We start from the raw sequence: 15,218 nt of genomic DNA, 5'->3' as shown, positions 1-15,218 counted from the left end.
ATTCTGGGAATGTTATGGCTCTGGTTCTTCTAGATCTCAGCGCAGCATTCAAAATGGTTGACCACAACATTCTTATTTCCCGCCTAGAGTTTGGTACTGGTATTCGCAGCCCAGTTCTAAAATGGTTTCATTCCTATCTAACCAATAGAAGATTCTCTGTAATTTCTGGTCACTAGCGTAACCCAATCTTCTCTATCTCATCTTCAAATAGTCCAAAATGCTCCAGCTAGACTTCTGATGAGCAGACGTAAATATGAACATATTACCCCAATATTGATTTCACTGCATTGGTTGTAGGGGTGTAAATCGGACGTTTCATCACAATACGATCTTATATCGATTCTCTTGGCCTGCCGTCCAATATTTGTAGTTACTTCAAAGTCTGCCGTGACACGATTTTGATTACATTCGATTCAGGGCCCTGCGATCGATATTCTGATCTTATGTGCCTATTTTACACAATCAATTAAAAATTTTTTGCCCTCAAATGCAGCCAAAATATAATTTGAGCTCTCTCAAAAGTGCACATTTAGTTTCCACATTGGGACATCCACAACAAAATAAGGTACTTCAGATGTTGAAAAAAATGAAACAGATAATAATATAAAAAAATAATGTCACACACAAGTGATCATCAATCGTTTGATTACAGCTTATTTTTTTAGTTTAATCCAATTCAAAGTACTTACATACCCATGACTTGTTTCCAACTATCCGTGCTATTCGTGGTTTTCTTGGTTACAACTTCCACAGTTGAAATGAAAAATTCTGTTACAGTTAACTGGGATAAATGTTAGTAAGGGTGTTGATGTGTAGATGTTTCAAGTCTTATAACTGATGCTAGTGGTGTATGTTGCTCAGAACTGCACCCAAGACTTTCACCCACTGTTGCACTTGCGCATATGGTTGTGTGACAATAAAAGTAATTTGATTTGATTTGATTTAGTGCTGAGCAGGTGTTTCTCTTTGCCTCGTTAGTGCTGTTCAGAATGTCGGCGTTGTCAAGACGATTCACATGATGGTTGAACTTCTCCATGGTACTTTTAAATAGCAAATTCTCATGTACATTTCAAATGGGTCGCATGCACAACGATATCGATTAATCGCGCATGTGTGCCACTCTGCATTTGTCACGAGAGCTCGCATTTTAAAGAGCACCCGGTTGACGTGCTCACACTAATCCTGTCACTGGTCTTGAGCTTGTGTTTCATGGGAAGCTCGGCTGATGGGCACGCACGGATAGCAGAGCGCAATTTGGCTTCACAGACCCTGCGCACATCCTTGTCCCACATGAAAAGCGTATTTTGCACTCATAAAGTGAAATGAATGTAATAAGGTTGCTTCATCGCATGATGGAAATATGTACGGACGTGGCTGACATGAGAGTATTAAAACAAAGGTGCATCTTAAAAAAAGTCTATATCGATATTTACCTGTAGTATCAATAACATTGGATCGTTGGTTATTGGATCCATGCATCAATCCAGATCAATGGATCGTTACACCCCTAATTGGTTGCCTGTTAGATACAGAATTGATTTTAAGATTTTATTATTTGTCTACAAATCACTGAATAACCAGGCACCTCCATATCTCTCTGTTTTGCCGCACCCACACAATCTTTCAAAATCTCTTAGATCTGGGGATCTAGGACTGCTTTCTGTTCCTAGATCCAAATTAAAGCACAGAGGAGAACGAGCCTTTGCCATAGCCGGCCCTAAGCTCTGGAACATTCTGCCGCTTCCTATTAGAACTGCGCCATCTCTATCAGTTTTTAAAACAATGCTTAAAACATATCTATTGTCATTGGCTTTTAATTTACCTTGAACCCGTACACTGATGTGTTTGTATCACTTATCTTTCTGCCTGTGATTGAAATTTATTGTCTCTTTTTATCTGCTCTTATCTATACCTGCTTTTGTACAGCAATTTGGTCAACACTGGTTGTTTTTAAATGTGCTTTATAAATAAATGTGACTTGACTTGACTTACTGCACCTTTAACTGCACATTATGAAAAGTTAAAGTTTTGAAGTACTATGTTAAAATGAACACTCCAAGAAAAAAAAAAAGAGCACATATACAGTTCCCTTCTCAAGTCTCAAAAACCAAAATAGCTACAGTGCCCCCTGTCTACACAAACACACACACACACACAGACACACACACAAAGAGACACAATTCAGAAAAAAAGAAAAAAAAAAAAAGAAAGAAAAAAGTTAAAATACAAAATATTCTGAACTATGCTGTTCTCCTGATCACCATGGAAGTATTTTTTTAATGTTGGACCTGGCAGTTGCGGCAATAAAAATAAAAAAAGAGAAAGCTGGATGGACAGCAGTGCCCTAAGTTAATATCCTCTTCAACTGTCTGAACATGCAGCGTTATGACTCAGTTGTGCTGCACTGCGGAGATGGAATGAGCCCATTATGCCATGTCACCTGGCTGCTGGACAGGCACACACTAATGTAGAGCATGAAATCTGAGACAGAGGTCAGCCGGCACAAAAAGCCTATATATTACTGTAGGGTATGGGGATATAATAATAATGTTAATAATAATAATAATAATAATAATAATAATAATAATAATAATAATTTAAAAAATGGATCTTAAAAAAAGATGCAAGTGTAAACACCTGGGTAACGGTTTCAATTTTGCCTCAATTTTGGTCAAAAGGAATAATTTACTAGTTTGCTGTTCTAACTTGTTTAAACAGAGCAACTGTTAAATCATTTTAGGTTTTTTGTTCTTTTAGAATCAAGATCTAAGCAGTGGCAACAGTATTCTTTTTTTTTTTTTCAAATTGTGCAGCTCTATAATTAAAAAAAAAAAGGTTAGTCGTGATGAACATTGAGCAAAATAATCATGATTATAATTTTCACCATTATCGTGCAGCCCTAGTGTGAACATACATACAGGTATGTATGTCTGCATGCATGTAATGTATATGTGTAAACATGCAAAACAAAGTGTGTTATAACCTTTTTGGTGAGTGTGTGTTCATCTTATGTGTATATAAGGGCATTTGAATAGTATATTTTGCATGTATCCGTTTGCGTTTGCTTTGTGGCCAGAGTGTGGTAAAGGAGAAAAACGAGGGGCGTCTGATGGCAGAAAATGCCACATGCTGCACATTCATGATTTATAGGTGACAAAACAGCTAAAAATAAGCAGCACAACATGGCAGAGAGCATCAGCACAGTGCACTACTGTACCCGCCAGAATGCCAAATGCAGAAACTTAAGGGGACCACACTTAATAAACAACATCAAAAAAACACTGTACACATTTATTTTCAAATTGCTCAGCCCAGTTCATAGGCACAAAATGGAGAATGTAAATCTCACACAGCATATATTATTTAAATATAATATATAGGCGAGACCAGGTCTAGCTGTCAAAAAGGGAAGTTGTCACAAGGTCTATATCTCAGAAACGATAAGATTGGATAAATGTGTGTTCTCTCTAGCGGATATGAATTCTATCCTCCAGAGTTAATTTTCACAATTATCATATTTTTGTTATACAGCGCTTATGTAAAAAAAAGCAACAATAATCAAACCATGCTGGCATACCTTAAGGCTAGGGTCAACTAACTACCTGACACATGAATTTCACATATTTGGGGAAAAAATGTATGCACAATTAATCCAAATAAAATCATGACAGGTCCTAGTGTGACTATCAAACCACAGAAGGATGCGAGTTAAATAAATATACTGTCTGCAAGTGCTACGCAATTTACAGTAAACGTATGAATCCACACATATGCTGAAATCACCACATTAAAAGCATCACGCATGCTGTAACAGAACAGAGCACTTATTCACTGGGAAGCACGTAGTGCATGCAGAGTTTGTTTATATAATTACATTTAATATTCACACTGGGCCATTTAAACAACTGCTTAACAGGAGATGTGAAGATATCATCAAAAACACACAAACTGAAAAGCTTTCATGTCAAAATAAATGCCTGATTCAACTTGCGAAAGAAAGATGTTAATACTTTGTAGTAAAATGTAATATTCACTATAATGTACATTCACAATAATAATAATGTCAAAATAAAAGTATGGCAAGCAGTGCGTGGCCGAGCGGCGTCTGGGCAGAGCGTGGCCAGGAAGATAAGTGGTGAATGAGCTCCATCTGTGTGCCACACCGGTCTCGCTTTCCAGTGAGGGGCGGCGGGAGTATTTGAGGGGAGGAGACAGCGGCAGATGAGAGAGAGAGACACACAAAGCTGTCTGTCTGTGTGTCAGTGTCATTAGTGTAATGCTGAAAAGCAATACCTGTTGGAGCTGCTGAAAAGCAGCTGTGTTGTAGTGTTTAATGTCCACTGAAAAGTGTCAGGCCGGTCCCAGCTTCCTCCTTGCCCAGCTTGTGAACTTTATTACAAAAAGGCCTGATTCAACTTGGAACAGAAAGATGTTAATACTTTGTAGTAAAATGTAATATTTGCTAAAATGTATATTCACAATAATAATTTTAATACTTATAAAACACAAGATTGGGGGGGGGGGAATTAACGTTTCATAGGACCCTTCTTAAAAAAAAAATGTAAGCAAAGTTTACTTGAATCAAAAACACTTGAAGGAAACATGAAGATGTTTAAATGTATTATTTACATTGATATTTAAGTTTTATTTAGGCTAAAAATGTGTGTTCAATCGCATTTTATCCATTTTTGCTATGGTACTGAAATTGGTGTAGAGAATCATGGAAGTTTATTGTTATTGGTACCTACTCCTGAAAGTATCATGACAACCCACCTGGAAAGTTTAAAGTTTAAATGTACAAAAACAAAAAATCCTGTAGGAAACACTGGTAAAAACACACAGACACAAAGAAGAGGGCAATGTTTTCATTTAGTTTAGATGGCAAGATAAATTGAAGTACTGTGACCAGATAAGCCTGCCCGTCTAGAGCAGTACACTTGATACTGATCCAACGCACATGGAGTGCACACCTGCCTCTTGTGACATCACACTTAATGTGTGCATACATATGGGTGTGTGCAAATATAAACAACACTGTACACAACTGCAATTTTTGAAATATTACTTGCCTAATTTTATCCTAACACGAGTGTTTAGTATGGAAGATTTATTGAGTCATGACCACATCACATATGAACCAGATGGTATTTTTTATGAGCATAAGCATCTCAAAATAAAGATAGATCCAGATTCAAGTGATTCAAAAAATTCTGTCTGGGTTCTACTGGTGGAGAAATAGTGCCTGAAACCTCATCTAAGATCTGAGTTTAATAGCCAAGCCATGAACTTAATCCATTCTGAACCACTTCAGTCTACTTGCTGTCCTATTGTACATGTGGATTTAACTCCACCCTGAGATTAGAACCCCATCTCTCTCTTTCTCACACACACACACACACACACACACACACACACACACACACACACACACACGTCAGCCATGGTAGCACATCCTGATTAAAAACCAACATGGAAACTGCCCCTTTATGTTCTCCACTGCTACCCTCCAGTACGTCTCTCTCTCTCCTCTCCTCTCTCTCTCTTTCATCCCCCTCTTCATGAGCAGCAGCAGAGCAAAACAGATCTCAAATTAGCTGATTCGCCTTAATTCAATTCTCAGTTTCACCACAGGCTGCAGACCCCAGGGCCTGGACTCATGAATCAGTCAATGCATTCAAGAGCATTTCTGTGGAGGAGCTTCCCGAAAGAAACCTGGCAACATTCCAAGCTCTGTAGTACGGCATATCATTCAACTAAGTGATTTTGAATTATTTGCATGTGTGTGCGTGTACAGGTTATAATGAAAGAAAACATCTCGGTTACGTAGGGAATGAGACATTGCGTCAGACGAAGGGAATGAGACATTGCGTCAGGAAGCTGACGCTAAGGGGAGTGTCCTCCTATATGACCTAGTTGAAACCTTTCTACAATAACGGCAATTCTAAAATTTCCTATGGTGTTTAAGCCCTGCTCTGTTTAGATACGAAGCTGTCCAGTATAAAAGCGGGCACGCAAACACCATTCCTCAGAATTTTCTGACTGAGGGACAAGAACGCATCGCTCGCACCTCAAAGAACTCAGAGTCTGTAGTGTGGCCAGCTTACACAATGTTTCGTTTGTCTCAGGAAACCGAGTTCACATACGTAACCGAAATGTTCCCTTACGACACGGAACACTTGACATTGCATCAGCAAGCTGATGCTATGGGGAACAGAGTCCCATCACGCCGCACTACGCAACAAAACCTTCCATAGAGGAAACATGATGCTGCAGTCCTGTGTCAGGGAGCACGTAGTCAGGGAGTCAGGAAGTCAGGGAGCCTGTACTTGTGTTTTTAGAAGACCATCCTGCTGCAAAACATATGTCTTGTAAGGACACACTGTTCGTCCATGCCCATGAAGATGCCACGCCTCTAATTGAGTGTACTTCAACACCAATTGGGAAATTCGCACTCTGCGACTCGTAAGCCAGGGCGATCGCATCAATGATCCAGTGAGAAAGTCTTTGCTTGGAGACAGACATTCCTTTCGTACGTCCTCTATAGCACACAAAGAGCTGATCACACAGTCTGAACTGGTGGGTGCGCTCAACTTGTGTGTGTAGCGCTCGCAAAGGGCATAACAAATGCATGGACTGCTACTCATCCAAATTAAATGGAAGAGGGTAAAAGGCTTGAAGGTGAACCACCTGCGCTCTGAAGGGTTTTGTTAGAGCCTTAGGCACATAGCCTTTTCTGGGTTTGACAGTGGTTTTTGAAAGACCCGGACCAAACTCCAAACATGAATTGTCAATTGACAGTGCTTGCAAATCACTGACCCGTTTTACTGATGCCAATGCCAGCAGTAATGTGGTCTTAAGAGAAAGCACACACACACAATTCAACATAGGCTTGAAGGGAGCCTATGAGCACTTTTAGGACCAAAGTTAGGTCCCAAGTCGGGACTGTAGCCGAGCGAGGGGTATTTAGCCGCCCCGCCCTCTTAAGGAATTATGATTAAATCATGTTTGCCTATAGAAGTGCCGGCTTCAGGAGCATGATACGCAGATATAGTCACCACATAAACTCTGAGCATTGATGGAGTGAGCCCTGCATCCAATCGCTCTTAAAGAAATGCACAAATTGCAGGTTTGGGGCAGTTCACTGGGTCTTTGCCATGTGAAAAGCACCAATTAGTGAACACATTCCAAGGTGTGTAAAGGAATCTCATGGATGATGCTCTAGCCTGTAAAATGGTGTTCATAAACGACTGAGCCAATTCTGGCTCATCCACTGTGCTCCGTTTAAAGGCCACACGTGTTGGCTTCATAGCTCTGGCTGGGGATACCAAACTGTGTCTTGTGTTTGAGAGAGAAGGTCTCTCTTCAGTGGTATTTCCCATGGAGGCCCGTCCAGTATTTCTGCCATCTCCAGAAACCAGAACTGATTGGGTCATTTCGGCACAATTAACAGAATTGTTTCCATGTCCACTCGAACTTTGCTGATGACAGAATGAAGGAGGCGCACCACAGGAAACACATACTTGCGTTTCGCCAGCCATACGTGAGCCAGCACGTCCTGCCGATTTAATGTTGAAGTCAGACGTTTACATACACTTAGGTTGAAGTCATTAAAACTAAATTTTTAAACACTCCACAGATTTAAAATTAGCAAACTATAGTTTTGGCAAGTCGTTTAGGACATCTACTTTGTGCATGACATGAGTAATTTTTCCAATTGTTTACAGACAGATTGTTTCACTTTTAATTGACTATATCACAGATCTAGTGGGTCAAAACTTTACAAACACTAGTTAACTGTGCCTTTAAGCAGCTTGGAAAATTCCAGAAAACAATGTCAAGCCTTTAGGCAATTAGCCAATTAGCTTGTGACAGGAGGTGTACTGAATTGGAGATGTACCTGTGGATGTATTTTAAGGCCTACCTTCAAACTCAGTGCCTCTTTGCTTCACATTATGGGAAAATCAAAAGAAATCAGCCAAGAAAGTTGTGGACCTCCACAAGTCTGGAACGTCCTTGGCAGCAATTTCCAAATGCCTGAAGGTACCACGTTTATCTGTACAAACAATAGTTCGCAAGTTTAAACACCATGGGATAATGCAGCCATCATACTGCTCAGGAAGGAGACGCATTCTGTCTCCTAGAGATGAACGTTGTTTGGTGCGAAAAGTGCAAACCAATCCCAGAACATCAGCATAGGACCTTGTAAAGATGCTGGAGGAAACAGGCAGACAAGTATCTATATCCACAGTAAAATGAGTCCTATATCGACATCACCTGAAAGGCTGCTCAGCAAGGAAGAAGCCAATGCTCCAAAATGCCATAAAAAAGCCAGACTACAGTTTGCAAGTGCACATGGGGACAAAGATCTTACTTTTTGGACAAATTTCCTTTGGTCTGATGAAACAAAAATTGAACTTTTTGGACATAATGACCATCGTTATGTTTGGAGGAAAAAGGGTGAGGCTTGCAAGCCAAAGAACACCATCCTAACCGTGAAGCATGGGGGTGGCAACATCATGTTGTGGGGGTGCTTTGCTGCAGGAGGGACTGGTGCACTTCACAAAATAGGTGGCATCATGAGGAAGGAAAGTTATGTGGATATATTATAGCAACATCTCAAGATATCAGCCAGGAATTTAAAGCTCATTCGCAAATGGGTCTTCCAAATGGACAATGACCCCAAGCATACCTCCAAAGTTGTGGCAAAATGATTTAAGGACAACAAAGTCAAGGTATTGGAGTGGCCATCACAAAGCCCTGACCTCAATCCGATAGAACATTTGTGGGCAGAACTGGAAAAGAGTGTGTGAGCAAGGAGGCCTACAAACCTGACTCAGTTACACCAGTTCTGTCTGGAGGAATGGGCCAAAATTCCAGCAACTTATTGTGAGAAGCATATGGAAGGCTATCCAAAAGGTTTGACCAAAGTTAAACAATTTAAAGTGTATGCAAACTTCTTATCCACTGGGAATGTGATGAAAGAAATAAAAGCTGAAATAAATAATTATTTCTACTATTATCCTGACATTTCACATTCTTAAAATAAAGTAGTGATCCTAACTGACCTAAGACAGGCAATCTCTTCTAAGATTAAATGTCAGGAATTGTGAAAAACTGAGTTTAAATATATTTGGCTAAGCTGTATGTAAACTTCTGACTTCAACTGTATATACGCCACTACTGTTGTGTTGTCCGAACGAATCAGAATGTGGTGATCACGATGTCGGAATAAAAAGCTCTCAAATCTAGAAAGACAGCCAGTAGCTCTAGGCGGTTGACATGCCACGCCCATTTCGCACCTGTCCAGATGTCGAAAGTCAGGCATCCATAACACACCATGCCCCAACCTGTGTTGGATGCATCTGTGGTCAGCACTTTCCTTCTGAAAATTTGACCCAGCATAACACCCTGTTGGTAGAACACCTCGCGTTTGTGTAAGCGGACAAAGCGCTGTGGGGAATCAGGATGCTGAAGTGGCCCGATTACCAGCGAAGTGTAAAGCGGCGAGGTGGAGTAAATGTTCGCTGGAACACTGAAGGGGAGCAGGGAGTCTTCTCATTGCCATGAAGTTCCCACCCGCTGATTCATGTATGTTGACGGCAAAGTAGCATAAGGCTTCTAGTCGAGAGATGAACTGCTGTCTTGAAAGAAGAAAATTCTGAAAAATGGTGTTTGCACTCCCGCTTTTATTCAGATTCGCGCCTAAAAGGGCAAGCTTAAACACCATAACCAAATTTAGAAATTGACGTTATTGTAAAAAGGTTTCAACTAGGTCGTATAGAAGGACACTCCACATAGTGTCAGCTTCCTGGTGCAATGTCAAGTGTACCGAGTCGTAAGGGAACAGACATATATTGTTGTGGACTAACCATACTACTTCCTGGTTTCCTCAGAGAAGCCTCAAGGAAATTTAGCAACATAGTTTACAGGCTAATAACAGATAAATTAAACAAACATGGAATGTTGGGATGGGAATCGTAAAGAATTTTATGATTCTGGTTCTGAATCCAATTCAACTTAAAGCTGAAGTGTGTAATTTCTGTGCCACCTAACCACCTTTTTTTTTTCAAAAAGCTATCGCAATACTGTATGCCCCCATTCTGCTATTGATATAACAAACTGATAGTCCTGCCCCCAACTCACACCATTGGTTGAGCCAATGGTGTTATGTTGGCTGGACAGCACCATTTGAATTTTTAAAGTGCCACAAAAACACAGTGTTTACAGTTAGCATATGAAGTGTGACCAGTGTAGACCAATTATTGAGCGAATGACTCTTATGAGCTGGTTCTATATAATAAATTGGTCAAAAAGACAAAAGAAGTTTGATTCCTCAAAAATACTGAATTAATTTTCTTCATTTAAAAAGTTTTACTTCTAAAGAAATAAATAGTAATACTGAAACATATCGCGGCTAGGACACAGTTATCAAACACAGGGCATGTTGATGCGGTTCAGGTTGTAGACAGTACACACAAAAGTTACCAAGGTTTCCCCTTCTACAAGAATGAACAACACTAGAGTAAATAATCTATGTCCTTTGCTAATGATTTGGGTCGAATTTAATGGAAAATATGCGAGTTGCGCTCCGTGGCGCGGCAGAAATTTGAGCAGCCTCCAGAGTCGTAGTTGGGCGCCACCGAGCCATGTCCATTCTGTGGACATCAGCATTTGCAGGAAGCAGTGCATCAGTGGTTCTGCAATTCTTCAGACTGAGAATGTATCAGTCTACTCTATGCACACATCTCATTCCTTTCCACACATTTCTCTTCTCATTCCAGCTGAAATCTCATCCATTGTTATGAGGGAAGAAAATAATGAGCAATGCAAGAAATTGGGAGGCAACATTCCAGCATCTGGAAGCGCTCGGGCACATGTGTGTCCCTTTCCGGATCTCTCCCTCCCTCTCTCTCAGCTTTCGTTTGTTTCCACTCTTTCTCCTGTACTTTCCCAATCTTTTTTTGTTAAACGCTGATTTTTTTAAATGTTACAATTCTCTCATATCCCAGCTTAATATGCAGAGTCAAATATAACTAAGCCATTTGGAGGTTTTCACCTAAAAGTGTAACACTGGTTCTTTGGCACTCTCAAAAAATTCATTTGAGCAATGCATCCAGCTAGGCACTGCAACATTGGCTTTACCAACGGTGTGGATTTGGGGCAGGACTATCTTTTTGTGCAACCAATGGAAGACGGAATTTCTTTTTGCAATCTAGAAGAATACATTTTTTTAATCTGATCCTCAGCTTGACTTTCCAAGTGCAACTCAGCTTTCTCACACACACTTAAACATTCACTAATGACCACAATGGGCCACAACACGGATCATTTAGATTCAAAACAATTAGATAATTCCAAAACAAACTCTCGCATGAAACATGGTAATACACATAGCAAATGAACCGTACACTGCTTGAGACCAGTTCATCCGAAACTACCATCAGTCAGGTTTCTCAACAATGAAAGGGTTCACATTGCATTACCATTTCCATGAGAAATATCGTCTTTATCAGTATTTTTATTTGCATCTGACCCAAGACCTCTTTCTAAGAAAAGGCTTTACAAAACTTTACAAAATAATTTTATCCAAAAGGATGACAATCTATAAAATAGCAAATTGGGGGTTTTCACATCGAGAAAGCATTGGTGCACAAAAACAAATTTTATTATTTCATTCACTGCACTGGTGCATCCAGCTCCAGAACACAAGTAGTTATTTAGCCAGCGCCTCAATACGACTTACGGCACTTAAACACTAGAGCAGGGCTCTTCAACTACTTTCTTGCGGGGGCCAGATTATCCATATGAAAACTTGGTGGGGGCCAAAATATTTTCTGAATTCATCTTAGCTAGCACTTTTATCGCAAGTAGCATGTTACATAAAAAAAACACCCTTAATACTGTGTTTATTTAGATTAAAATAGTCACAGTGTATACTGCATACTGAATTATAATTTTTTAAGGTCTGGCCATAAATCCCTTCATAAGATCTGGCTGAATAACAAACATGACTTATACTCTTAACTAACAAATAAGTTTTGATCAACTTTACTTGGAAGAAAAAAATAAATATATATATATATATATATATATATATATATATATATATATATATATATATATATATATAATGATCATTTTAACATTTTAGGGCTATTGTTTACAAATATTATATTATATTACAATATCAATCCACATATGTAAACAATGGTCATATAAAAATGTCATAGTTATGCAAGCATTAATACATTTCATTTTCTCTATAAAGTATCTTCCTACTCAGTGAGGGAAAAATTAGTCCTTCAAATATTGTGAATTTGCACACAATAGCTAGTGCAAGAGCCAGATTTTTGTGCAGATCATCAGTCATTGGTAAAAGAAGAACAAACTGTGTTGATTTTGTTCGCAGTCACGTTATCGCTGCTTTTACGAGCACTACCGAACCTGAACAGATGAGACACGCCCGTTTGACACTTCAAGAATATTAAATAAAAGCAATTTTGCAGCACATTATCTTAAACGTTCGGTTTTCATCATCAGTTTCTCTTTTGTTGCCCAAGATGTGCATATGTGCTGACAACATTTCTGTCACAACTGCGTTTGTTTTTTACATCTGTAGATTTGACAGCACTCCACACAAGCAATTTATATAAATACATTTGATTGAAAAAGACGCTATCAAATGCTCACCTTAATGGTGCAATCCATGTTTTGCAAAGCAGTGTGACTAAACTATCACCAGAAAAGCTTAAACATGCTCCGGTCTGGACAACTGATGACTGATGGACAACTGAATGCTGTTGCACGCGCCATTGAGCGTTGTTAAACTCACCGCTGATTGCTGTGGCTCGCATCTTTGAACACTGTTGTGTGCAGAGAGCACTCTGGTATTTGAATATATTAGTCGGAGGGCCAGATAAAGATAATTGGCGGGCCTCCAGTTGACTAGCCCTGCAGTAGAGAAACCTCTGACTGGGCATTTGATGGATAGAAAGGCTAAGATCCATTTTAAGGATATGGAAAGAGCTGGGTCAATTTGAGATCAAGTGGGAATACAGCTTAGCAGTGCATTGCAGAAAGTTACAATTTTCTTTTGGTCACATGACAGAGCATCATTTTTAGCGATCTCTTGTGTTTATTCGTCTAAATACTTTTGAAATCAAAGGACTTGTGGTGTTCTTTGAGGAAGTGTCAACTCTATAGTGTTGGTGCCTTTACAACACACTTTTTACAGGGACAGACCTGAGGAAAAAGAAAGTGCTTTGCTTAAGACAAGGGCACAATGGATCATGGCTCGCTGCTTATATGGCTTGATCCTGCAAACTTCTGGGGCTTGTTGCACCAGCTGTAAGTTAAAACTTAGCCTAGCTGTGGCGTAAATGGCCACTAAGTCACAATTTACGCACTACTAAATATTTGAGCGTTGCACCATTAAACTTAGTTAGAACGTAACCATACGTATAAACTAAATATTTACAGAAGCCTCCGACCAGGAGTAACGAATGGAATAAAAAAATCATACTAATATTTTATGACATCAATGAGCTCATGTTTTGCGTGACAGGCATCAATCATTTCGACATACAGATGTTGACATTTACACTCATTTACATTTACGAGAGAGAAAATAAACTTACTTTTAAGTGTCTCTTCAGCATTAAACCGATCTAACAGTGCAGTTTTCAGGATGCGTCACCCAGTGTCAAGTTTCAACACATTCAAAATATATATATAGGATATTAAAATGAATAAATGTCTGTTTTTCCAGCCTGTTGTATTAGTATTTATTTATCACCCTTATTTATTTTAGAAACAGTTCCTATATATTGTTATTTACACAGGGCAAATATATTTATCAAATCTACTTTTATTACGTATCATATTTCAATGGGGATATAATTTATCACAGCTGACAGTTACAGGTTACAAGGTTTGAACATCAACCGTAACAAGATCAAATTGAAATTCACGGCTGTTTAACACTTCTGTGTACAAATTTATAGGCTGTTTATTGGATTAATTCAGGTAAACGTCATATTATGCGACTACGGAGAGACTTACTTTACGGAGAGCTAAGGACCTACTAGTTAAGTCTTGCCTTAAGAACAGGTGGTGCCGCCAAATTAAGCACTGACTTAGTTACAAACTAACTAGTAGTTACTAAGCCCTTAGTGTGACCTTTACGTCCTAACTTACGTGAGAACTTACGACAGTTTGTGCAACCCTACCCTGGTTACTAGTGATGTGCCAGGGAGGACTAGTTGGTTAGTGGGGCAGTGGTTAGATGCAACTTCTCGGAGAGCGTTTTTGTGTGATATTGCTTGCAGTTTAACAGTGAATAACCGACAGCACGGTAAAACCCACTGCAAAGTTTCATCTCTTTGAAGGAATATTCCAGGTGTAATACAAGATAAGCTCAATCGACAGCATATGTGGCATGATGACTAGCATAAAAAATCCCTTATTTTCTTTTAAAAAAGCATGTATTTTGGGTTACAGTGCGCAACTTAAAGGAATAGTTCACCCAAAAATGAAAACTTGCTGATAATTTACTCACCCTCAGGCCATCCAAGATGTATCTGAGTTTCTTTCTTCATCAAAACAGAATTTAAGACTTTTAGGATTTCATTCCAGGCCTCCTCCTCTAAACAATGCAAGTGAATGTCCTCCATTTTTTGACGGTCCAAAATGCATATTTAGGGTGCATCAAAATAATCCACACGACTCCAGTCAACAAATAAAATTCTTCTGAACGCTAACGATTGATTATTTTTAGAAACAAAACAATACTTATATACTTTAACTACAAATGTTCACTTCCGTACATCTCTGTGATGTGAGCTCTTGAGAGGGATGATGTAAGTTCGTTGGTAAGGTCACGCGTCATGTGGAGGAGGAGTCAGGAAGCGCGTCATTGTTTACATCATTTTTTTTATTATTATTATTATTTGGATATTATTTTTTATTTTATTTATATTGTTTTGAAATTGTTTTGGACTGTTTTGGTTTGTGAACGGCACAAGTTTCTCTTGTAAACAACGACCCGCTTCCTGACTCCTCCTTCACGTGATGCGTGACCTTACCAATGAGCTAGCCGATTTTTTTAGTGATTTTCAGATGTGAGCTTAACAGACGAAGCTCGTATTAGCATCTGCAAATGGGATGTCGTTAATCACTAGATCGTTGGGACTCCCTGCTGAGCATATGGCCTCAAAAAC

At 39.3% G+C, this 15,218-nt stretch overlaps 1 protein-coding gene across 3 annotated transcripts in view; it reads right to left on the bottom strand.

The window, feature by feature from the left end:
• Positions 1 to 15,218, bottom strand: part of LOC127413695 (echinoderm microtubule-associated protein-like 4) — a 125,995-nt gene that overhangs the window by 101,232 nt on the left and 9,545 nt on the right. The gene's annotated exons all lie outside the window — the stretch shown is intronic.

The sequence above is a fragment of the Myxocyprinus asiaticus genome, chromosome 23 (assembly GCF_019703515.2).
Source record: "Myxocyprinus asiaticus isolate MX2 ecotype Aquarium Trade chromosome 23, UBuf_Myxa_2, whole genome shotgun sequence".
NCBI classification, from domain to species: domain Eukaryota; kingdom Metazoa; phylum Chordata; class Actinopteri; order Cypriniformes; family Catostomidae; genus Myxocyprinus; species Myxocyprinus asiaticus.
The sequence above is the reverse complement of the archived record's forward strand: the minus strand, read 5'-3'. Positions and strand labels throughout refer to the sequence as shown.